General features: G+C 39.0%; 1 long non-coding RNA gene across 10 annotated transcripts in view; it reads right to left on the bottom strand.

Annotated features, from left to right (window-relative positions):
• LOC137850877 (uncharacterized) overlaps positions 1–24992 on the bottom strand; it is a 116164-nt gene extending 91172 nt beyond the window's left edge. For 5 of the 10 annotated variants that reach the window (XR_011092865.1, XR_011092867.1, XR_011092856.1 and 2 more), the window contains exons 1-2: positions 24865–24992; positions 1464–1521 (exon numbers count right to left, since the gene is read on the bottom strand). This is a non-coding gene — a long non-coding RNA (uncharacterized lncRNA). Of the gene's footprint in view, positions 1–1463; positions 1522–8738; positions 9122–9597; positions 9766–11602; positions 11827–24864 lie in introns of those variants that run through there. The other 5 variants (XR_011092857.1, XR_011092858.1, XR_011092859.1 and 2 more) reach the window with 5 other exon arrangements.
• Positions 24993–26741: the final 1749 nt, after the last annotated feature.

Raw genomic sequence — 26741 nt, 5'->3', positions numbered from 1 at the left:
TAGAAGCATTATCTAAAACTCAAGATCTGAAAAATATTTATTGGAGACATGGACTGCATTTTAAATGAAGTGCTGCTGTTTTGTTTTATTTTTTAAATAGAAGAAACCTACTTTGGAGGTGTTTGGAATGTCATGGGGTGTGAGCCATGCATTGGTAGTAACTTCCCATCAAGAGCTATCACATAAGTGCATGGAGAACAGACAGCACCATCAACTGTGCCATTCTCTAAGTTTCAGGTACCTGCATCTACCAAACCATTTTAACAGAGAAGTTCAGCTTCCCAACTGTACTTAGATTTACACAATATTTCTCTAAACAATAACTTTTGCTTGAAAGCCAGCTAGAGTGTATGGTGGTGTCTCTTTTTGGTAAATTAAGAACTGAATTATTTTGATAGGCAAGCAAATTGAGGAGATCGACTAAATTTAGGAAGTATTTAGTTCTTTGCTGCAATAGGCAGTTACTCTAAGTTCTGCTCTTCCCTTACTGGTATGGTATTAAATACTACATATTCCCAAAGACCAGAATTGTTCCATCCGATTCCTTCAGACAAAAGAGCTCCTTTTCACAAATTAAAAACAAAGAAGTCAAACTTACAGTCTAGTGACAGAGGTACCATATCTTAAAAATAGCTACTGGGATACTATGTCATCACCTAATTACAGCAACACTCAGGCATGTAGAAACCATCCCCTGAGGGAATAACAAAATTGTCTGAAAAGCTCATTTATCTAGGACAGTAAGAAATATGCATATATTAATGGGTTTATTCATCAGAATTAAACATTAATCCACTGATTCAGCGGAGCAGTAAAAAAAACCTTGAGTTTGCTTTTGCATGCAAATAATGTTTATCCTATTTAACATACTATTGGTTCACACTTCCTCTACACTTTCATGAAGAAAATATCTTTACCATTTGATATGTATTTCTGACAATGTCATCCTCTTCTGCACAGTATGTCAATTAACCTCTTGTGAAAACCTACACATTTCAAGGTACTTGTCTCATTAGAAAGCTAATGCATACCTAGCAGCCACAGAAATCCCTCTTCTCCCCAAGAATCTTTGGGGTAGCTTCACAGATTGCTTCCACTCCTTCAACTTATTAAAGAAATAGTCTGACAGCACTATAATGGGAGACAAACACTTACCAGCCCTCTGTGGAAGAAATGCCACTATCCAGAAAGTAACAAGCAGGAGACCAGTTCTGTAGCCTTATGATCAAGTGACCTTTAAATGGGAAGCCAGACTTCCAGTCCCTGCTCCCAAGATGTTACTGTCCTGATTCTCACCCTCCCACACCTTATACCCTGGCCCTTCTTATAGATCCAATGGCTCACCAAAAATCAGGTGACGTTTATCTTGCTCTTTGCCCGCATTCACAGCAACATGAAAAAGGTCCCAGTGAGGAAGAAAAAGCTGTTCCTCACTTCTGTGCAATGATTTATTATTGACTCACCTAAAGGAGATGAGGACAGGTTCAACTTCCTCTACAGCTGATAGAAAGTAAGCGTTTCCTGTGAGACAGAAACAACAATAATGGTATTGCCAACTGCATTTTTCTGATTATTTTTGACAGAACAACATAAATCTGTCCAAATACAACAGGTATGATATGAGACTGAGCTTTTGTAGAAGAAACATAACTACTATCTGCTGCAACCTACTGCTGAGCTTCCAGAGGAACAAACCAGACAGAGGCAAGACCCTCGGCTTAAGGCAGATCCTGTCATGAAGCATTACAGAACAAAGGTAAACTTCTAAACTCTAGAAAGCGCTAGATTTCAAGTCAGAGAAAGTCCAGCTGCAGAGAAAAAGAGGCCCAGGATTATTTCTGGTTCAGTACTTGGAGCAGTGGTGAAGGAAAGGATTGTCTTGTTCTTACTTAAGAATCAAAAAAGCCAATTTGAATGCCTTATCCCTTTTCCACATACAGCTATAGAACCAGTAATATTACAAACCAATCTGACCAATCCTCAAGAGCCAGACAATCTTAGTAAGACTGACGTTCCTTGTCCAGTCAGGATTAAGAGAGTTCATCATTTAAGTCTGCAATGTTTCTCCACAGATAAGAGAATAACAAAAAAAAAATCTACTGCCAGAGCACTGAACACAGCACTGCCATCCACACTCAGAGGTCTTTAATCTTGGGAAGGCTCATCCAACAGAATATCTTGTCAAGCTCCTGACAAACTCAGGAATTTATGTTTTGGTACTTCCATTACCAGCTTCCATTAGCCAAAGAAATAATAAACAATACACAACATATGATTCCCCAGTGCAGAAGGAAAAATCAAACCAATACTTATTTCTGTGAAACTGTCATCATTTTCATGGAGAATGAGCTGCTGGTGGCCATCTGCTCTCACCACTGCTATTCAGCAAACAGTTCATTACTCAGTAACAGGGCAGAGAACAAAGATGTTCTTCTACTGACTTTCAATCCCTGTTTCAAAACACACATGCACAAAATGCTGCACCTTCAAGTTTCTCTACAGTTCATGAATGTTTATTCTCTTAAACAAGTGAGGTATTCTACAATTGCTCAAAAAATTCTACAATTATAGAGCATGCCCAGCTTTCCTAAGAAGCCTTTATGTTTATCGCAGGGCACAAGTCTTCAGTGTCTTTTTTTTTTTTTTTTTAAATTACTTTCTATAAAGTAATCAGCTGCTCTTCCCAATATTTTTACCTTAAAAGGAAGGAAAGTGTTAATTCTTACACATTTCTCACATACATTATAGTTGCTTTCAAGGATACTCTTCATTTTATTACAGAACCTTGCTTATTGTTCACACATTTTCCACTTGCTCTTTCCTACCTCATCAGTTTAGAAAAAAAAAGAAAGAAAAAAAGAAAGTGAAACGTATCCTCAGCCAGATGTCATGCAATGTCACCTACTACAGCCATAAGCAGAACTCATCCTACTTTCACGGGAATCAGCTGCAAAAAAATGAACATCTAAACCCTTATTTGTCATTTTTTGGTAGCAACATATGTTAAGTGTACATAAACCTAATTATTAACAGGCTAAATATCATCAAGTACAAGGGTATATGAGCATCTTTCCTCATAGAGGAGCCATTTTCAAATGACACCTCAACCACACGCTGAAATCTGGAAGAGGAAGTTCACAGAAGTGCTGATGAGAAAGGGCCAAGCACAACTTCAACAGATTCACTGGTTTGATTCAATACTTGTGGCTAATATAAAGTTTTCTACCCATATGCATTTTTATATTAGAAGAAACCTATTTAGATGCATAATATTCTGTGTGTCACTTCTTTACCATGCAATGCTTCAGATATGATTTTGTCTTTTCTACTTCAAAACTTTCCCTTTAACAGGGATTAAGTTATGTTTTAAGGACAAAAACAAAGATGACGAGACAGGATTACCAAGTGTACCCACATATCCTCACACTCAGAATCATCAAGTAATTGCAGCGATTATTCTGACTTTGTACCTCAATTAGACAAGGATGCCAAGAAAAAAAAAAAGTAATAATAATTATAAGTTACCTTACTTGATTAGGTATTTTGGTTAAATAGTGGTTTGATGTTCATTTACACCTTCTGTAGTCACATGTAGCAGACAGAACTATACCACTGGTAATTCTTACCTCTGGTTTTCATAACTGTTAACTGAACCAAGCGATGGTGGTGAAACAGCATAGTACTGACATCTTCTGGCTTAGCTGTATTGAAGACCATGAACTGCACACTCAGACCAATTTAATCAGTAGGCTGAACTCAATATTGCAGACAGGTCAGATCTAGTCAAAGAATATGGATGCCTTCAACTCACCCCAAGAAAGGACAATCCCACTGGTAGAGAAAATGGAAAGTAACTACCATCTCTAAAGCATAATGCCATGCAATGGTTATCCAGCAAATTCCAAACAACCATTTGCAAAGCCTATTTCCAGTGCTGCCATCTACAAAATGCTTTATACTTTATTATTTATATTTATTATATGATTGCCCCAGATAGACTTGCTAGTGTCTTAATATCAATAAACTACAAAACCTCAGAAGAAAATGTTCAGGGGAGTTCTGCAGTTGCTTCACTTTTATCCTCTACATACGCAAGAAAGATGCAGAACTGAACACCAAAAACCTTAGCCCCCTAACATTAAGCAATCTAAAAATTATTGTGAAATCTTTAAAATCATGAATTATGATTTTAACTTCACCCCTTCGTGTTGCAAATTGAGAAGAATAATGCAGTGCTTTATCTCATAAGTGACAACAGGCCAACAATCCTTAAAGAATGATTGGTGTCAAAAGACTGCCCAAACTTCTTGTTCAGCTTACAGTTAACAAAATGATACACACAATGGCTTCATATTCTATTTGATCTTTTCTGTCGTACCTTTATCTCTCCCACCTCTGAGAAATCCCTGCCCAAACACCAGCATTATGCATGGGATTGTCTAGTCAACCAGTATAGCCCAGGAGATAAAGCAAAGAGATAGAAGTTTTCTGCTGTTTGCTAGAGCAACTTTTTCTCTCCTCTCCCTAAATGTCATTCTAAATAGACCCATACAATTGATTCCTCCTCCTTGCCCCCAAAGAAAAAAAAAATCCCCCCCCCCCAAAAAAAAGAGGGGGGGAGGGGACAGGAAAATCAAGAATACCTTTCCGAAAATATCCTGTAGATAATTAAGAAACAAACAAACAAACCATTCTTGAAAATTCTTGTAAATTTCTGAAAGTGCTGGCTTTCAGGGCAAGATTGTCTCCAAAATTATGCAGAAATATTACTATTTTTGGCACTACAGAACTTGGTTTCACTGCACAAGTGAAGTGGTCTGGACAACAAACAAACTTCAAAGACAGGTTACCCTGCTGGTGACTCCTAATTAGAGACAAGTAGAATTGCACAGAGAGCTTTTATACATTATGTGGGTTGGTGACGACCATACATCAACTACTGTACCATCATCCCTAAAGTGCAGGACTGAAGAAACTATTTTCTCAGTTCTAGTTGTAACTTTTATAATTTCTTGTTCTCAAAGCTATTCTAAATAACATGTAGACATTGTCAACTGTCAAACACTGCTGAAGGCATAATTGAGGACAGGAAAAATGAACCTGACTAACTGCATGGTTGCCTCTGTATCTGCCAGGCATCCAATTCTGTCACACAATGTGATGACAGCATCTTGTAAAAAGGGGGAAAAAAAAAAAAACAGCTCATATATATATATATAAGCTAATTGGACACATTTTCATCTGTCAGATGTGGAGATACTGTTTGGAAAGACTATTGTGTCTCTTTTATAGAAACACAGATAGAAATGAAATATCATTTCTGTATGTTTTGTATTTAGAACTTCTAGTACGATAGTAATTATTCATTTTTTAGGTGCTTTACAACTTTTCTCATTCCTACTTCAATCATCCTCTCCTATTTACATAAACTTTTAAAAATGTAATCAGTGAGGAATGTAGAAATATCAGAGTAAATATAAAATGGACCAGAAGTCTGACACAAAAATATATCAGGAAACAAACTTGCTCCTTAAAATCTTCTTGTTTTTTCTTCTAAAGTTACCCACTTTAAATGAAATTGAGTTATCCACTCTAAAATTAATTCATTTAAAATATAAGGGGTGTAAGCTGCATGACTTTAGTTCACACTTGGGGCAGCAGACACTTCTAAACACTGTGCGTCATCTTAGCTAAGAAGCTAATTCATTCAGCAGTACCATTCATTCAAGTGCCAATAATCAGACTTCATACTCTAGTTGTTTTTCCACATCTTTCCTGACAGGTACAAAAGAAACAACTCCCTATTACCTGACTGAAAAAAATTAGTCAGGCATGCAACTTTTCTTGGCTACTCTATTCAACCACATCCTAGCCAAAAACGTCCTTCGCTATCTTCTAAAAAAGATAAGCTAACTGAACTACATCTACAATCAAAATAATCTGATAAATTGGTTTCTCTTATTCCATAAAAAATGGCAAAGCAAAGCAGCAAAGCATAAACTGGAGATGTTTCCATGCCATTATTGAAAGATCAATTTGAAGATGTTCTAATTCTCTGCTGTCACTAAAACGCTTTATATAACAAACACACTATGAAGATTTTTTTTTTTATTTTTTAACTTGTATGCTTTTTCCTTTTAATAGTCAAGACTTCCAGTTAATTTGTGCCTTCCTTTTGTAGAGTGAGACCATCTTCAGCCTTCTGCAACATCATTACAGAAGATAATCTGTGATGTCTAGTACTGACAGCAGTTTATTGAGAAGATTAAGTTTATTAAGAAGAGTTAAAATAAGTAATAGGAGCAGATTAATTTCCAGTTCCACAGTTACCATTGCCCCCTATGTTTCCTTTAAGTTTTTCATCATTCTTCTCTGCTCTGAGTGCTCTTGAATTCTATGAACTGTTTTATTTGGAAACACCACATCTAAGCTAGCTCTCCTCCTACTCTAGGTAGCATGCAGAAAGAAAAGTCTGTCTATTAGCATCTGCCAACTTCCTCCAGGCAGCTTCAGGTAGACAGATTAAAAGCAAACACTTGCACAAAGATTTGTCTGCAAGCAGGTCTTAAAGAACAGAACATGAATTTAAATAATTGCCTGCTGGATGGGATAGCAGTCATAAAACCAAGAAACACAAATCTGAAACATCACCCAGTTATGAAATGTTTCTCCCTGTTACACCTCACTGAAGCTACATGTCACTGAAGATGGTTCTAGCTATTAATCAGCCAGATTCTTGTGCTTCAAAAGCAACTTGCTGATTAAATGACTTCTAACCACCTGTCAGACCAGCCCTAGGACATCCAGTGCAGTAACATGCAATCTTTCTTCCTTCTGCAGAAGGGTTTAGGGACTTACAAAAAAAACACACAAATAGTAGAAACTTATCCTTCTGGGTAACCTCTCATCCCCACCATTTTTTTTTCCAGAAATTATAACCCAAACAACCAAGCATCCATTAAACAGAATTTTCATTTTTTCTGTGAAGATTTCAGTTTGTCATTCATTCCTCCCACCAAGTAACTGCTAATGTAACTTGTATTTTTTCCACACTGAAGTCAGCACTTGGCTTCAGTTAGAAACAATGACTCACCCAAAAATGCTGCAATGTGAAAACACGAACTTAAAACTGTTATGAGTTTCTTGTGAAAACAAATCTTTCCAGACCACTCAAACTTAAGGTCTTTAATCCTATCCTAATTACCATAAAAAAGCCTGAATTAACTCTGGAAACACTTGAGTATTCCATAGGCACTAACTCAGTTTTTAAAAGATGCTCAGATAAAAGTATGAAAATAAGGAGGATGAGAAGGATAAGCTCATGCAGAATCACATGAAAAGCACTGAAAAGATGAAGACTTTGTGGAATTATTGGCATACTCTCCATCTCTCTCTCAGAGATACCCCACAAAACACTGCACTACACTGAGGCAATGCCACCACTGAGCCCAGCCAAGAAATTCACATTTTAAAAGGGCTGCACAGTCACCCCAACATCCTGCGCTTTGGTTTGATTCCCAAAGTGATCTTAGAGCACATGAGCTGGATACCTTTCAGGTGAAGTCAAACCAGACGTGCAACAACTGCCTGTGGATGCTGAATTCACAGAATCAGATTCTCACACAATCTCCCTACACAAACAGGATAGGTACTGGGTCCTCTGCACCCACTGTTTTGCTTTTCAGATCCACTTAAAATGAGCTGCACTACTGCCCAACATATACACAGGCAGACAGGGTTCCCCTAGAGGCAAGTAACCTCTATGTGCTTATCCACCAACATACATGCAATTTCTGAAACGCTCTCCATGGAGAATTTCATTCTTACTAGCTCCATAAATCAATAAGGTCAAATCCAATTGCCCTAGATATATAGGTATTCTCTGCAATAATAACTATGTTTTATTTTCAGAAGTAGAAAATTGTTCTTTTTACCCCTCTGCCAGAGGGGGAAAAAAATAAAATAAAATAAAATAAATCTCTTTGTGAGTTCTGTATCCCTTACCAGTGAGCTGTTTCAAGCCAGCAGAAAATCCAGCATTGCAAAGAGAAACATATTTAACTAAGTAATAGTAGTAGAAATGGAGGAGTATAAGCAAGTCCAGGGAGAAACTGCTGAAATGGCAATTTGCACTTCACCCATCCTACATTAATGATCAGTTTTATGTTAAGTACAGTAATTTCTGCTCAGCTCCTCACATTGTCATCATGGTTGGAGGACAGCAAAGTTAGGATTAAATATTTACATGAAACAATCAAAACCTGCTTTGAATTGCAATTGCATACCCACCATTACTAATTCAACTGCACTTTAGTTGAAACTTATCGCTTGAACTGAACTTGAAACTTTCAGCTATTCTGTACTTGCATATATTCTCCAAATTTGAAGACCTTGCACTTTAAAAATTTTGCTTATCATAACAAAAAGTCTCAGTGTTTCATTTCTACCAAACATCTATCTCAAGTTTCTAAAACTGGGAATAACAATACAACCTTGTCCTTCAAAAAAGACTCCTGCATTTTACAAAGCTTTTATGGAACAAAAACTGCCTTTTCTACCAAACACTATCATTTCCTAAAAGACAGCTTCCTTCAAAATAGGCAATTGGACTAATAATCTTTTTAACTGTCCTTATTGTATGACAGTTCTGTAGCAATTTGAAACAAGCAAAGGCAATTGTTAAAATCATAATTGATCACAGAATCATTCAGACTTGAAGGATAGGTTTAGTATCATACCTGTAATAGAGGATTTTTATTTTTAGTCTCTAGCACTTCTGTAATGCAGCAGCCTTCACATATTCAAAAGAAGAGCAAGAGGCCTATAGTAATGCACTGTATTTTTTCCAAACCCTGATTTATCAACACAGTATGAGCAGTGGAAGAGCCCTTGGGAGCACACAAACAGGCAGCCCCACCTATGCTCATTCTCAGTCAAACATCATTACACTCATCTCAATTAGACTCACATGGCTGCATCAAGGTTTCAGCCTAACCTATATGATTAAATATGCAACATACAGTTTTAGTTCCTGCAGTTGATGTTTCTAAGAATCTCTCTCAGTGTAAACTGAAAGCATTTTTCCCGTTACACACACATGATACTCACCAGCTGGTCAATCATAAAAGGAGGTGCTCTCTGACCCCAGTTCTTGCCCCATTTGCAGTAACACCAATTACGAATAAATTTAAGGGAATTATTCTGCTGCCAAATTGCTTTAAGGCAACTAGGTTCTGGCCACATCAGCACAAACGCTGCAGTGAGAACACAACTGGGTTCAAAGCCAATCTGCATTTGTCCCCTGCTCCCATAGCACTTCTCTCATGGGCAATCCCAGACAGCACAAGCTACGCCGGTTTCTCAGCACATGGCAACACACTGAGAGCAAAAAAGGCAATAGAGATTTGCCCAACAGCTATTTCACACAGACAGCTTGAATATTTTAACTTCTTTGTTTTTCCTTTCTCTCCTCTAATAGCAATAATCAAATATTTTTAATCAATAAAGATTAAAGAAAGGAAAAGGAGAATCAAGACAGTGGCCATAATAAACATGGTTAGCCTCACTGAAACTATGTGTGGTAGCAAAATTACTTACTTGTGTGAGTGTTAGTAAGGACAGATCTTTAAGGTCATACTGCAGTACAGCAAAACCCATGCGCATGGATAACTTTTGAGCACACAGAAGACTTGTGGAGTGCTTCCTAGTTCCTGGACATGGCTGCTTACACTGGCAATATTCCTGCCCCAACAGGTAGCTGAATTCAGACCTCAGACCCTTTCATTTTCATGAAAAGAAAACCCAACATATAGGTCAGGAAAAAAGCTGGAGCACCCTCTAGCCCAGGTCCAGAGGGAGTATCCTTCAAGCATCTGCCCAGAACAAGGCAGCCTGCTGGCAGCCTTGATGCATGCCTTCAGTCTCCTTCCACATCCACAAGCATCACGCTTCGCTGGATGAGGGCCATGTGGATGGAGCAGTCTCACAGTACACAGCTGGTCAGAAATGAAAGCTGACCTTTTCATTCAGAAAGAAGTTTCACAGCTTGCCAACTAAGTGACACTCCTGACACTGGTTACAGGGCTTCCTGCTATACAGCTGCATGGCATGAATCAGACCAACGGGAAGCGTTCTATCAGAGTTAATTGAAACCTAGAGATAGCAATGGAAATAATCATTCAGCCTCTGCTAGCTAGGGATTTAGTTTCCATTAGAAAGGAAGAACTGACTCACTCAGTATTGACAAACACAGCTGACCAACAGCTATATGATTTCCTGATGACAGGTCCTTTACTTGCCAATAACATATTAAAATCAATAGCTAGATGAATCATTCTCAAATCGATGCAACTAACTCAATTGTTCTTACTCATCCATAAATATTCTAGATTGATTTGAAATATGATAATAGGTTTACCTTGTCAAGGCAGATTTTAGGAGCAGATGGAAGTCCACACAATGCTCAGACTCAGAATTCCACTTGCAAATGTGGAAAACAAAGTGTTAGATGAGCTACTCCAAAGCTATCAGTCTGTTTCCACATAAGAAATACTTCATTTTAACATTCAAAGCTGCTTTTCTAGAGATCTTTGTATGCTTCAGGAGGAAAGATTTATTTTTCCTCTCTTTCTTATTCAGACAAACCATTACCTTCTTAGAAGCTAACTTCCTCTGCCCAGATATGGAGGTTAAAAAAAAATTAAAAAAAAAAATAAAATAATAATAATAGTAATAGTTGAACATAGACTAAAAGTTCATTTACATTTGGCCACAATTGCAGGAACTACTCAAGCACCTGCTTAACCCTTCAGCACACCTAATGAAGTCAAGGTATACATATATCCATAAGCCTAATATTTGAGCTACATTTGTATCAAGCTTTAGCTAGGAATAAATAAATAAATAAACAAATAAATAAATAAATAAATAAGCTTTTATACATAAAAGACTAAGGTGATTGCACATTTAAATATGAATGGAATACACATCTAAACACTGGGTGTCAAACCATGCTCATAGAGTTTCTAATTTGGGGATGACGTTTCTAAAACACTTTGATGATACACAGCTTAGATTTACTTTCTATTCAGTCTTCTAACATTCTGCTTATATAATCAGCTCTTTTTGTTCCCCCTCCAAAGTCTTTTTATTACCTTAACCAGATAAAAGCCTGAAATGTTGAAGCGAGAATTGCTGAAGATCTGACAAAACTCTTTCATCTCCAAAGTATTCTGTACAAGGTACTGAAAATGCCTGAAGCAGCTGTTCAGCCTTTGGCCCACTGTGTTCACTGGCACTTCGGTCCTTTAGCTTCCTCCAGAATCCAGTTTTTATTTACCTTGTTATGTGTTCTAGCTTAATGGGGAGACCATCTCACTAGTAAATCAGTGACCTTATTGTGTGTGGTATTTCTTATGCGTCAGGGTATACACCTAGGAACACCTGTGTACAGCACAGTAAAGAGCTGAATATCATTATCTGGTCCCTAAGTGCTGTTTTCCCTAAACTTTTCCTTCAAAACACTAGCCATTTGCAAGCCTAGAGATTAGACCACCATACCTAACCTTCTGCAAGGATTCCCAGGACAGCAGGTTTTCCTTACCCATATCTGTAAGGCATGTAGGTTATCAAGAAGCACAGCTCTCCACCTGGCTTCACATGAATGACTATGGAAATGAACCTACAAAAACCTTCCGCATAGGTTCTTGTCTGACCTAAGTAAATGTTCTTCTACTTCCCTGGGTTCTTCCAGATAGCTCTTGCAGGAGCCCTGCTCTCCTACTCAGGCTCTCAGGTCTAGTGACCCACTTGTCTTAAGACCATGCAGCTGTTAGGGTTTTCCACAGTATCTAATGAGGTATTTTGAAGCTAACACCTGAGCAAACTGAGATACTCTAGAAAGACACGTCAAAGAAGCTTCAAAGCTTTTATACACTTTGATGACCAAGCTGTGATCTGGTGAATTGTTTCTCCCTGTTAACAAAACACATACAGTCTGTAATCCAACACAATCAATGAAAGCATGACTGTTTCCATACCAGGGCTAAAATAGAGATCCACAAATATGAAGCTAAAAGAACAGCTGCAACTCCAAGTACTTGTCTACCTACAGTCAGCTTTTAATTCCAACACAACGATCTCTATCATCCTTGGTAATCATCACTGCATAGAACCCACACAACAAATGAAAAATAACTATTATGTGTCCCACAGCAGTCAGTACTTGTTTGTGCTTGACAATGACCACTGCCTCTGGGCTGTTTAATTCACCATTAGCAGTTTCCAGTCACAACACTAAAACCGTGCTAGAAGTTAAAGCTAGGAACAGGATACGACCAAAGTTATTTGAACCATGCACAGGGGGAAAAAATGTCTCTGTACAATATATATATAAATTGATACCCTACTCATTTAATTTTGCATAGATAGGCAGCCTTCATATTGAAAATAAAAATATAAACACTCTCTAAACCCCAAACAGATTTGTAAAATAAATAAATGAACAACTGTATGACTCCCTTTAAGAATAATACTCATCTATACATAATTCTAGAAAGAGTACAGCAGCAGTTACCATGCATAAAACACAATTTAACAACAAACAAGAAAAGCAGAAAAAGACAGAATTAATTCTTCTGACAAATCATGAAAAACATGTCAAGTGCAACCTATATAAAAAGATGGCTGAAATATTCCATAAGTCTGCTTCAGATTTTTCCAGAATATCACACACTTCACTCTATTTTCAAGCAGGTAATTTGCAAATAAATCTGTACAAGAATTATGTGATCAAAGAAAAGTAACAAACAAAGCACACACCGTGACTGATTCAAACTAGTGTTCACTTCAAGGCACAGGTCTGCAACACCTGATGCTATACTGTAGACAGATATATTAGAACACGTTATAAGAGCACTAGTGAAATGAGGTACCCTCTTCTGGAGATGAATTGAATCAGAGTTCTGTTGTACTAGCTTACTTTCACGGAAGCAGATGAACCTTTATTACAACCTCTGGCTCACTGGCTGATGTAACCCAAAACATCCCAGATAGCTTCATCAATATGTGCAGACCAACAGCAAATTTTATCATTTGCAACGTTAGGTAGAAGCTGTCTCTGCAGTCTCCATTCTTCTGAAAGGAGGGTATGAATTTTAATTTATTCTTGAGAAAAGCCAAAGATACTGTGGAAAGACTGGATACAGCTGGAACAGTCTATAATGTGAGGCCTTTAATCTCTTATTTTGAATGCTCTATGGAGGTTATACAATTTGTACTGAAATGCTATTAAGCTTTTAAATGAGAGCTTTAGGCACTGGTTTGAAAAACAACACACACACATGCACACAAAAAACACTCGTGTGTATTGTGTATTGATGCTTTGTTTTAGTTAGAACTGTCACATCTCTAATATTGAAATGTAATTGTTTAAATAATTTACAACATGCTAAGTTTATGAAGTAAGTAATCAAGGCACTGCTTCCAGAACAGGAATACGTGCCACTCACTAAAAAAATCAAACCTTTTATTTTGAAAGACAAAATCTCTGCAAACACAGATTCAGCTATTTGAGATAGTTCCTATATTCTACAGTTATGGTTAACACATGAGAAAGATCAGCTTTATCAGCCAGATTGTAATTGCAAAGAGCTCTGTGCTGAACTAGCTTCCACGGACTTCTGCTATCTGAACACCTATAGTCTTCCTTCTAATATATAACACAGGAATGCTTCTAAGTCATTAACTGAGGACAGTACATGCAATGGATTTGTGAATTGAAACAACGTACCCTCAGAAAGACCAGTGTTACAATCACTGACAATTCTTCATATGAGTAAGTAACAACAAACATAAACTATTTGAGCCATTACCCCTCGAAGTCCCAGAGATGACACCGAAGACTTGATAAGCACAATGTAAGATGTGCTACAATGAGGGCAGACTATCCCACTGGCAGGCGATCTTCACAGGGAAAAATTTGTTCTTTATACGCAGACTGAACCTCTTAATTCATCTTTTGCAAGTTGCCTTTCTCCTCCCATCATGCATAGCTGTGAAAAGACCATCCTTTCCCCTAGATGACGTGATCCTTTCTCCTCTCCCCATGGGGCAAGTGCTCCAGCCACCAGCCATCCTCTGCTGAATTCAATCCAGATTATCAATGTCTTTCTTATACTGGGAGGGGGGGGGGGGGGGGGGGGGAGGGGAGGAGGATAGGGGTTATGCAAAAGCACATGCAGTAGTTTAGATGTGGTCTAACGAGTGATGATTAAAGGGGGATAGCCACTCCCTGAGATCTGCTGTTAACGCACCTCTGTGACCACAAGCAGAGTTCATGTTCTTCCTGTTCATTTCCAGGCTGTATACATTTGCATATGCATGCATATGCTTCATGCAGGTGTCTTTTGCCCTTTTTTTTTTATATCATTCTTCAACCTGCATTATCAATCTGCATCCTCATCTGACTTATCCATACTTCCTGTGTTGCTCCTTATTTAAGCTCTCCTCATCAGGTTGTCCAGCCTAAGGGCTCTCACCCCACTTAGTCAGGAAAAAACCCTCCCTGGAGATTCTTGATCTTCAGAGGGTCCTGTTGGTGTACAAGGCAGCTTTCTAGCTACAACAGCACCAGCAAGAGCCAGTTGTTGATGTACAGGATCCATCCCTTCCTCTTCAAGCTCTGGGCTCTCACAACCTTGAGTCTCACTCACCTTAAAGCTGCATAACCACACTTCGTGTGTTCCAGGTCTCTCCTGACAGTATAATTGATGCAATGTGAATGAGCAACAGGTAGCTGGACTAGACAAGCCTGCCAGTCTGTCTGTAACATCCCAGACCTAAGTCCCCAGCTACCAGCAAGCCTCCCTGGAGAGCAGCTCACACTGACAGTCTGTCTCTGTCCCATACAGCAGGGAGTCACTTGTCCTTCTCTGCTGCTGCTGCTGCATGGTTCATGTTGATTCAGCAATGTTGCCTCTCCAGACATTACTTTTACCTCCCTTGTGTGCCACCAAGGCAGCTGCCTATCTGTGGCTGGAGAACAAGCCATCTTCATGCTGACAGAAATCATGAGCTTCTGGTCTTCCCTATTCTAGCACTCCATTAGGTGACTGAACAGGTGCAGACTCTGCCTACTCCTCCTCTTGTCTGGATGGCAGGGTGAAGCTTTTGTCTCTGCATGTTCTCTGCAAAGACATGTCAATCTATTTTCCACCTTCTCTGCTGCTATACAGATGGCTTCTCTGCAGGCTGGACGCCGCATCCCTTGCCTCAGCCCAGGCCAACCTCCAGGGCTCTTCTGCATGCCCATGGGCCAAGGCAGCTGCTGGAGTAGGGCCCAGCTCTGCAAAGGCAGCCACTGAGCTAGCCCATGTCATCTTCAGCAGAGTCCAGCCAGCCTGTGACTGCTTAAAGATTTACACAGCTCCTTAATGTAGATTCTTCCTCCAAAAATGAAATGACCAGTGTTGTCCCCAGATAGAAAAAGACTCTGTAAAGAAAAGGCCCATTTTGATCCAACATGGCAATCCCTAACCATAATTCTGCTTGCAGGAAGGCTAAAACACAAACTAGGACTGTCCTGTCCCTTCATATAGCTGCCTCTTCAAGAAGCAGCCCCTAGCTAGTTTGTATTCTGCACCCGCCATAGCAAAGGCACTACTCTTTTCCAGCCTTTCAGTCTAATAATAACTGGTAAAAAAGGGAAGCCCAAACAGGTTGCAGAAGATTCAGAATGGCACCATGTGCAGAGAAACAAATAGGACACAGGCATAAAACAGTTGCTCTTGTCACAGCCACTGAGAGTAACTAGTACATAAAATTATTCAAGAGTATCCAGGAAAAAAATAAAATTCTTATTAAGTGGAAATTCTTCACTCCCAGTGGTGACAGTCAGTGCTGCTGTGTGAGTCCTAACAGCCCCCAAGAGCCTGTAAATTATATATAAACACAATTTTTATCACTGCAAAATGCTGACACCTGGTTCTCTCCCAAGTCGTATTTCATATATTGAATTTCACATTCACAATCTCATATACATATTTTAGACAAGGATTGTTACATATCAATGTTAATATAATGAGTATTTTCATCTAACGCTTTTTTAGAACAAGGTTCCTGCAAAAATATTTCATATTGAACTTGAATAAGCAGTTCTGTGCAGAAGAGTGCTCTAGTGAGACTTTAAAGGCAACTCTGAATTCAATTTCTATCATAAGAAACATGATGTCCTCCAATCCCTGACTTTTCTCAGCTCATTTGTAGGCACTTTGGTTATTCTTGCTCCCTCAACTTTCCCAAGGACCATGCAAACTATCAGCATCATTAGTTGGGCAGAACTCACAGAGCATGGAGGAAAATCTGTCAGCATTTTGAAGCTCTGAATGCAAACAAAACTAATCCGTGGCCTTACTCCAAAGCAGTTTGTTTTCCCTTTAAGTTATTTGCTCAATAAATCTTGCCACAAAATCTCTCTGATATTCTCTCTGTGATTCTCCCTGGGAAGCTGGAGAGCATGGCTTGGGCTCACTAAGTGCAATCATAGAGACTTGCGTGCCTGAATTTCTTGAGCCTTCCTGACCACAAACACCACGGTAGAACTGAGTTTGTACAGCTTTGATATGGAACCAGAACTCAAAAGTCCTCAGAGAGCTCAATTCATCAGAATTATTTGTGATACAAAGACTCATGCTTTATGTAGCTTAAGATGAGAGACTATGAGAACACTAACTGGGGCCTTCTGTAGTACAGCAGCGGAATACAAAGGTCTTTGAAGTGTGTCACCCACCGGCAGGTGGAGGGAGATGATCCTTGCCCCATACTCAGCACTGGTGAGGCCACACCAGGAGTGCCACGTCCAACGCTGGGATCCCCAGTTCATGAGACATGGAGCTACTGGAGAGAGTCTGACAAAGGACCATGAAGATGATGAAGAGACTGGAGCATCCCTGCTATGAGGAAAGGCTGAGAAACAGCTGGGACTGTTCAGCCTGGTGGAAGGGAGGCTCTGGAAGGGGGGACCTTAAGAAAAATACCTGAAGGGAGGTTACAAAGAGGAATGAGGCCAAAATCTTTTCAGTGTTGCCCAGGGACTGCACATGAAGCAATAAGCACAAACTGGAATACAGGAGGCTTCCTCTGAACATCAGGAAACAGTGTTTTACAGGAAGGGTGACTGAGTTGATGAACAGGTTGCCCAGAGAGGTTGTGGAGGTATCTGTCTCTTCCCTGCAGATCTTCAAAAGCCATCTAGACACAGTCTTGAAGAACCTGCTGTAGGTGGCCCTCCTTGTGCAGGGGGTTGGACAAGATGACTTCCAGAGGTCCTTTCCTACCACAACTGTTCTGTGATTCTGAACTTACATGATTTTAGCACTTAAAAGCCTAAACCAGTAGGCCCAAACATAAAATAAAAATAAAAAAAATATATAAATCACCCTTCATACTGTATACAGAGGGAGAGCAGGCTCAGTGCTTACAGTCTGTTTTTTGACAGCTTGTTTACACCCTTCCCTTACTTAAAACAACAGAAGTAGTACTAAGCTTTTCTATCTCATGGTCCACATGCCTGCAACAGTTTTATCCTACCTTCTGTAAGAAAAAAAAATTGTCAGCTTTTAATTCTCCAACGAGAGGCTGTAACTGATCTCTCCAGTGCTGTGCAGTAATTTTAAGAGTAACTTGGAGTCTTTTAAGAGTAATTTGGAGTCTGGAGATTAATAATTTAAATTAATTTTTGGCAAATTTAAGAATAATTGTAAGAGTAATAAACACCCACCTCTACTTGGAACCCTTAATTATAGATGACAAACTATAAACACAAATTTGTTGCATCATCAGAAACCTGAAGACACGTTCCATTTATGCATACATCACAAGAAAAACATTATTCCTTCTATTTAGAAGGTATTATAGATGTATTACATTTGCTTATGAGCATGACATGTTGGTAGAAAGAAAATTGGGACCACATTTATGTTTACTATTGTGTTTGACCACTGTTGCTTATACCATTTTGTGCTGATAATACTTGATATCCATTCTATGCAAGCATAAAAGGAAAACAATTTGTGAGGTAGCGGAAAAACAAGTACTGTGTCTAAATATAAAGGAACTCTCATGGGATATTTGCTCACAGGAAAAAGAGTCCTATTGGACTTCATGGACGTACATGAAGTAAAAAAAATGCACAATACAAACCAGGCACATAAGATTATTTAATGTCCACTGAAAAGAATAGACTACTTCATATACAGACACAAATGTATTTTGTCCAAATCACCAGCTATTGTGACCTAGAAAGTGTTCAGATGCTCCTAGAAAATGATCAATGTTACAAAAAAGCCTGAGAAGCATTTTAGAAATGTAACAGCTTAAAAGGAACTGTGACAATCACTCTTCAGTGACAAGAAGACAACAATCAGAATTAGACAGGGAGGAGAAAAAAAAAACAAAACAAAAACTTGACAGTTGAAATCAGTTTAAATATTGCAGCACTGAGTAATGGTTTCCTAAATTTTCACTATTCTCTATGCTCACCCATGTTGTTTCACAACATAAAGGTTAAAGTCGGGGGGGCAGGAGCATTGTAATGGAAGGAAAACCTGGCTGGCTGTGAGGACTGCCAGAGAACAGGAGATGAACATATTTATCATTGGTGTATCACAGGGAACTCTGCACAGCAGGACTAAATTGCTCTTCAGAAACAAACTTCCTCAGCCATCTTTTGCTGAGGATTCACCAACATGAAATTGTGTACTGCTATTGATGAGACAATCGTAGACCTTTATAGTCCAGCCAAGCAGCAAAAGCCCCAAACCTAAACTAGATCTATGCATATTAAAAAGATGAAAAATGCCCTGCTGTCCCCTATGAGAAAAGTGCCTAATACAAAGAGTATTTGGAAGATGTCCTTCCTGTCTTTTTTAGGTGTTCTAGTTGTCAATTATTTGCACTGTGCTATTTACACATTTTGTAATAGCTATTTGCACAAGAGTTAGTTGCAGGTTCACAACAGTCTGAAAGCCCTGCAAACAGGACTATGGATGTATTCTGGCATGTTAGCATTTTGACCAAAAAACCCTGCTACTTGAAAGCGAAACACCCCACAAATATCGTGTATCCAAACAAAGCTGTCACTGCACAATGCTACAAATAACCAATAATTACTCTACAGTTGCTTAAAAACAAACAAACAAAAAGAAAAAAAAAAAAACAAAAGAACACCTTTCCAGTCTGTTACATGATGCACAGTCTCATGGGAAACACGGTACTGCTATTGGTAGTAGAGGATCTTGTGCCAAAGAGGATCAGCAAGATTATGCTACTTAGTAAATTAATCCTCCATGTGGTTCCAGGAAGGGGTTCTGGTTTCTCATACATTTTGTGAAGAAATAAACTCCTACTTTAAATGAGTTTACAATCACACACTAATTAAATTATAAGGTATAAAATGAGCCTTTCTGCAATTAGATGAGGCATTTCTAATACAAAGCTCAGGTCACTGCTGGTTTAAAACCAAGGCTGATGAAAAAGCCAAAAACAATTACAACACTACTAGCATTTACCTTTGTTCCCAGTCTCTCAGAGAAGCTGAATCTACCAGAGTAGCTCAGAGAATAAATATTCACAGTGCTGCTCTAGCTACACACAGTTTGAACTGGCCTGAGTTACCAGTTAAGGTTTGCACCACTCTGTATGACTCCCCTGCATCTGACATACACTGTCAGATTTAGAATTAATACCACAGAAGACACAACATCTTTATGTTGATCCCTGCAGTAATGCAAAGGCAACTTAGACAAACACAATCTCTAATGCAATTTCGCAAGAGTAGTCAACAGTTTATCCACTGCATTAAAGTTTTTACAAACAGACACGGTAATAAATGCTGGTTTAAAGTTTCCTCAAATTCTCTGCACAATTGAACCATAATCATCTCAGTCCTCTCTGAAGCTTAGTATCCTACCTTATTTCATTGGTTGCAAGTTGCCTGTTCAGTTCCCTAACCTGTGTTTCAGCCAACATTGTGCTCAGTGGAAAGGGTTGCTCTGCCATGTCCAGCTATTCTAGAAATAGTAATGCAATCACACTCAATGTGCTTGTTCCGTGTTTGATTCCTTTGAGAAGTTTCCTTATTGTTTTCTTTCAGCCCTTGGGGGGAATATATAAATGGAGAGTTTAAATTGAGCTCATGTTGTAGGTTCTCAAACATCTGTATGAGGTAGCAGGAAAATTCAGCAACTTCTGTGAACTAACATTGCTGAACTCACTATAACTGCATCCCTGTGTATGCATACCAATATCAAAAAATCATCATCAAACTTGGAAACTGTCAGAAAATCAGCTGAAAAACTTGCTTAAGAGGTCATGAATGTTTCATTATGAATAAATATATAATTGCCACCATCACCAATGTTTGTGCTTCGTTAATTACTTGCTGTTTCTAGGATTACCAAATTATTTTTCTTTAGGAGGCAGTAAGAATAACAGGCACAAGTCAGCAATTTAAACTCCATTGAAGATAATATCCAGGTACAGATACATGCATATTCATAATCCTCTTAATTCATATTTAAAGCTGATTAATTATCAAAAAAAAAAAAAAAAAAAGGCAGGTCCCTGTGATCTTACCCTGATCCTCTGTGATCAGGGTAAATTCATATCTAATTATTGTCAGTTTCTTATTATTAGAAATTATGACTTTATCTGGAATAAATGCTGTGCATTGATACAAAGGCTGCCTCTTGCTGACACTTTGAAACATTAGGCCTATGCCTTAAACACTTTGGCACATGTTTCTTAAAAGACAGAGGAATAAGTTAGCTCAAAGAGTTTTCTATCTCTGTGATCAGGGTAAGAACAAAAATCAGGTAAATATCAGATCTGTCCAAAGTAAAACATTTATTTGAACATTTAAGTCATGTTCTAAAGAGAAAAGCTTTATTCACAAAAGATTTCTGAAAACAACAGCAACTGTTTCAAGAAATACCCCTTATATTTCCATTTCTTTCCCAAATCAGTAAGCACATATGCAGCCTAGCATAGGGTGTTTGTTTTAAAACAAAGAAACAAAATCTAATAAACATTCACTCCTCTCAAGGTTTCAGAAGAGTTTTCAGAATGGACCTAAACAAAGATTGGCCAAAACTCACTATGATGAGTGGTTCTCTATGAACTATTTGAATTCAAACTACTTCAGGTAAACTTACATGTGTTGTTGATAATTAATAAAATCAGCAAAGCCTAATCTGAAAAGTTAAATTATTGAGGGATTTTTTTTTTGGTCACCTAGAAAGTTTATTGGTGCCTTTTATCTTCTTGTAATGAACCTGAGCAAATGAGGTTTTGTTTAGTCTTTGACCACCAAATGCATGGATGGGTTGAGCTCACAGAGAACCATTTAAGAGAGACCACACTGAATTGACAGACACCAAGTCTGCATCTGTTGCTGCACATACACCAGATGGCAGCAGTCTCTCTTACCCCACACCACCTCTCTGGTCCCACTCAGAAGAAAGATTTTGGCCACCACCTAAGGAGTGCACGCGTAACTGCAGAAAATGAGCAGCATCATTAACTTCAACAAACAACCTGCACACTTAGACACGAGCATGCAAATATTGCAGATCATTAGATTACTGCCATCATTTTAAAGTTTATAAGCATCCTCATGAGGCAAAGAACAAAAAACTCTGCAGCACTGAATGTATTAATGGCACTTATTACTTAGGAAAAATGGTAGACCTTGGTACCAATTGAAGAAATTCATGTACCTGTTCACCTTCCTAAATTACAGCATTTTTGTAATTCTTTTTCCTTCAGAAACAGAATTAAGTCCAGTAAATCAACACAGTGTTTATTCTCCCTGAAAATGCATGCTGAGGTACAGCTAGTATTTCAGCCTTGCCCTATTTGCGCATGCACACCATCACCTACTACAATCAAGAATTACACAGCACGAGCAGGGTACTATACTGTGCTGCATTTACCACATAATTTATTGCTTCACTGTTCATTCGCTGGAAAGATGCTTTTCAGAACGTTTGTTATCTCTTTTCATCCCCTCATTTCATATGTACTGACAACAGAGGACTTACAGAGAGGCTTTAAATATCAGATGAAATCTGTTTGGTGTCAGGAGCCCTGAAAGCAGAGGTGGTGGGAAGGGCTGCTTGAGCAACTACTCTCAGGTTGCACTGCAGTTAAGAGACACAAACAAATCTGCAGCAGAGGGCACAATGACAGTAGATCCTCCGCAGACTCTTCTCTGATAAGAAGATGATCTAATAAATGAATAGAAACCAATTTCAGCATTAGAAGTCCTAGAGCCAAAATGGTTAGCGGGTAGGAGAATATTCTGTAAATTAATCATTACAGGCTCTCTCTAGCCTTTTGTTCTCCCCAGAGCTCCTTCTTTTAGCCACTGTTGAGGGGGGGAAGAAACAAAAAAAAAAAAAAAGGTTTCTCAAAGGCAGTCTGCTGAAAAGGACTCAAGTTGTGGTCAAATAATTCTCCTCATGATGACTGCCCTTCCGTCTTTAAATTCATATCTAATTATTGTCAGTTTCTTATTATTAGAAATTATGACTTTATCTGGAATAAATGCTGTGCATTGATACAAAGGCTGCCTCTTGCTGACACTTTGAAACATTAGGCCTATGCCTTAAACACTTTGGCACATGTTTCTTAAAAGACAGAGGAATAAGTTAGCTCAAAGAGTTTTCTATCTTTTATTTTAATACCTGTAAAATATGTTACATTAACAGGGGCACATAGGTACTGCATAATACAGTAGTGTCTGTGATGCAGACACTAATTGTAAAGGTCAGAAATTCTAAATGCTGCATAAAGGATTTGCGCCTTACACTATTAAAAATGCAAAACATCCTAGATTAACTCAAATTCATACAAGTTGATTAAAAAAAAAAAAAAAAAAGAACAGGAAATGAAAAAAAAAATCAATATGTAGCAATGCAGTTTATGCAGGTCTCCAGAAACCAGCACAAAATACAAATGGGCTCTATGATCAGGAATACAGGGTAAAATTAATCCCAAAGCATGGTTCTGCAACCAAGCTCTGTACTTGCAAAGCCAGGTTTTATTGGTGAGAGCTGTTGACAGAGTTGACTACTACTTTATAAATGGCATTTCTGTAATCTTCCTCTGAAGGAAACAACACCAACCTCAGAGCTATCTATCTGCACACAAATCCCTTTCACTCACATGGTTCTTCTCCATCTGAATGGTGTTCAGGGACTTTAAACCCAGCAGAAACACTGCCATAACAGTGAGTATTTTATGAGGGCTCTAGGAGGAAATGATTGAGGATACACAAGTCCATTAATTGATTGTTTTGCATTTAGCTCCAGTAGGCAATCCTAGCTACATGCTGAGCCACAGCAGTTTCTTTCTCAGCAAACACTTTTGGAAGTGAATGCTCTTGCATTTTCAAAATAGTCAAGATATTTTTTAATAACGTTCTTTTGAAAGAAAAAAAACAAAACAAAACAAACAAAAAAACCACATAGCTTTTGAAAAAAAAAAATTGCAGGTTATTTCCATCTGTGAGGATTTGATAGAAAGTGTAAATTCACTAGCACACCTACAGAACACAAACCGTCCTATATATTCTTTCCATTCGTGTTTTAAATTACCAGCTGTTTTGTCAGCTTTTCTGTAGGTGCCTTCTAGTTTACCACCACCTCTCCCATTTTGTAATATTAAAACAGATTAGCCAGACAAATATCGTGTGCCACAAAACAAACTTTGACCGACTTCCAGGTCTAAGTCCAACCTTCTATTCACAGTTTAGTAATGGCACATTGCAGCAGGTCAAATTTTTGCAAGTTCTTGTTAACTGTTTAACTTCTAGGATGTGTAATATTGCATTCCTATAAAAATAAATTAATCAAATACATTTATATATATCTCTATATAACAGATATGTTTTGCGATTTCTTAATGCTTATTGCAATTTCTTAATGCTTAAAAATGTGGGTCTTCCCAATCACCAGGAAATAATCACTTTGCCATGTTTCCATTATAAAGTATGAAACTACAAGCAAAATAATATATACTTAAATAGCAACTACAGTACACTGTTTGAACAAAAAAAATATATAAAACAGGAATTCTTTAAAAAAACTGGGTCTGATATTTTTACCCATTTAAAAATGAATTTTCTATTTTTCTGAGTAAAACTCAGTTGTGTGTTGAGGGCACATAGTGTTTGTGTTTTCTCTTGAACACAAAATTAGGAAAGGCAGCAATCTTCTATTCCGCTGTTTTAATTAGGGAAAGGAGTGAGGAATAAAGAAGGGAACCTTAGGAAAGAGGGGCGGCTTTAACATTCATAGCTTTAATTGTCTGTAGCTGAGAAATACCAGAAGTGAACACATACTCAGAAAGGTTACCTAAAACTTCAGGAGGTGTTTTTGTATTGCATTATTAGCCCAGCAAGTCACTGAGTCAACACTATGAACTAACCAAATAAAAGAAAAAGCCAATTTTCTACTTATGAGAACAGGAAGTTTTCTTAATCTTCCCTGGGCAGGCAGGAGAATGCAAGCACTAATTCCCTTTTTTCTCTCACATCATACTGCCCACCCCTTTGCTACCGAGGAACCTAACATGTAAGAAGTAGTAATTGTAGTATATAGTTCTGAAACTCTCAGTCCCCAGCAAATTGCCTCTTTACCAGAACATTGGAAACACACCACCACATTGTAAAGAGTCCTTTCATTTAGGAACTAGAGACAAATAAACCTGACACCCACAGTTCTTCAGAACTGCAGAGTAGACACATTAATCAACATGACCCACCAAAATAAAACCATGATAGCTTTTGTTAAAGGGGAGTCACACCTCATAGATTTTTAAGTTCAGTGAAAGGATCAGGAAGCAGGTGGACAAAGAAGATCCATCTGATACAGTACTCTCAGATTTCAGAGTGGTTCCACAGTGAGGCCCCTTCAGAAGAATTTGTAAAGAACACAAACAACTATGGGTCAAACAAAGATAAACAAACAGGACACATGGATTAAATCAAGCTAATAATAAATAATCATTAAGTGTTAGGAGACAGAAAACTAGCCATTTGTTCTTCCACTTAGTGGAATACCGCAGTGGAAGGAAAATACCTTGCAGTAGTACCATGTATTCACACACAAACTCAGGAAAAAAAAAAGAAAGAAAGAAAGAAAGAAAGAAAAGTATAAAAAGTTGTAAAACAAAGTTTGCTAGTAATATTATCTTGAATCAGGAGAGTAATTGGAAGTGTCATTAGGAAGGAACTCATGCTATATTATATTTGTTATATTTGCAGGCAGTAGAACAACAGATATGAATGCATACAATGATTCAGTAATTCATATTGGAATGAACCTCCAGAGGTCATTCAAAACAACTCCATGCTCACAGCACAGTCAAATCAAGCTGGTCAAGGCCTTGTCCAGTTTGGTTTGGAGTATTTTGAAGAACTGCAATTTCACAACCACTCTTGGCATCCTGTTCCAATGTTTGGCAATCTTCATTGTGGAAAAAAATAAAACTTGTCCTACACATGCGGTGGTGTTATTCAGCTGGGTAGCTAAGTTCCACCACAACCGCCCTCTCACTTTCCCTCCCCAAAAGAAAAGGGGGAGAAAATATGATGGAAAAGGCTTAAGGGCTGAGATAAGGACTGGGAGATCACTCAACAATTATCCTAATGAGCAAACCAAACTCAGCAAAGGGAGATTAATATAATTTATTCCCTACAACTAGCAGATGAGAACAGTGAGAAACTAAAAGCAAATTACAAACACCTTCCTCCCATCCACCCTCTTCCACCTCCTCCCCCTGAGTGGTGCAGGGGAACTGGGAATGGGGACTGAGGTTAGTGCCTGATGCTTTGTCTCCACCGCTCCTTCACAGTCACTCTCTGCCCCTGCTCCCCTGTCCTTCCCAAACTGCTCCTGCGGGGACTCCTTTCCACGGGCTGCAGCTCCGGCCCGGGGCCTGCTCCTGTGGGAGCTCTCCATGGGCCGCAGCCTCCTCCAGGCCACATCCACCTGCTCCACCGGGGGCTCCTCCACCCACGGGGGGGCTGCAGCGTGGAGATCTGCTCCATGGGGGACCCATGGGCTGCAGGGGGACAGCCTGCTCCACCGGGGGCCTCTCCCTGCACAGCCCGCAGGGGAACTGCTGCTGCCTGCCTGGAGCACCTCCTGCCCTCCTGCTGTGCTGACTTTGGGGGCTGGAGGGCTGGTTTTCTCACATTGTCTCACTCCTACCTCCCGGATGCTATTGCACAGCAGATTTTTCCCTTTCTTCAATCTGCTCTCCCAGAGGCCCAACCAGTGTCAGTTACTGGCTCAGCTCTGGCCAGCTCCAGGTCCCTCTTGGAGCTGGCTGGAGCTGGCTCAGATCTGACATGGGGCAGCTACTAGGCTCTGCTCACAGAGGCCAACCCTGCAGCACCCCTTGCTACCAAAACCTTGCCATGTAAACCCAATACAACACTGAATTGAGATTTCCTGTGTTTCACTTTGTTGTTTACCCTCACAAGTGTTCAGCACTAAGAAGAGGTCCTGGATCTTTCTTTCCAGTACCCTCCTATTACACAGCTGAAGACAGCAAATAAAGTCTCCCCTCAACCTTCTCGTTTCCAGCTAAACTTGTCCAGTTCCCTTAGACCTTCCTTGTCATATCATGTTCCAGCATCCCACCAGCCTAATGGCTGATTGCTGGGCTTGCTTTAA

This window comes from Anas acuta, chromosome 2 (genome assembly GCF_963932015.1).
Source record: "Anas acuta chromosome 2, bAnaAcu1.1, whole genome shotgun sequence".
In the NCBI taxonomy this organism is placed as follows: domain Eukaryota; kingdom Metazoa; phylum Chordata; class Aves; order Anseriformes; family Anatidae; genus Anas; species Anas acuta.
This window is presented reverse-complemented; position numbering and strand designations above follow the sequence as displayed.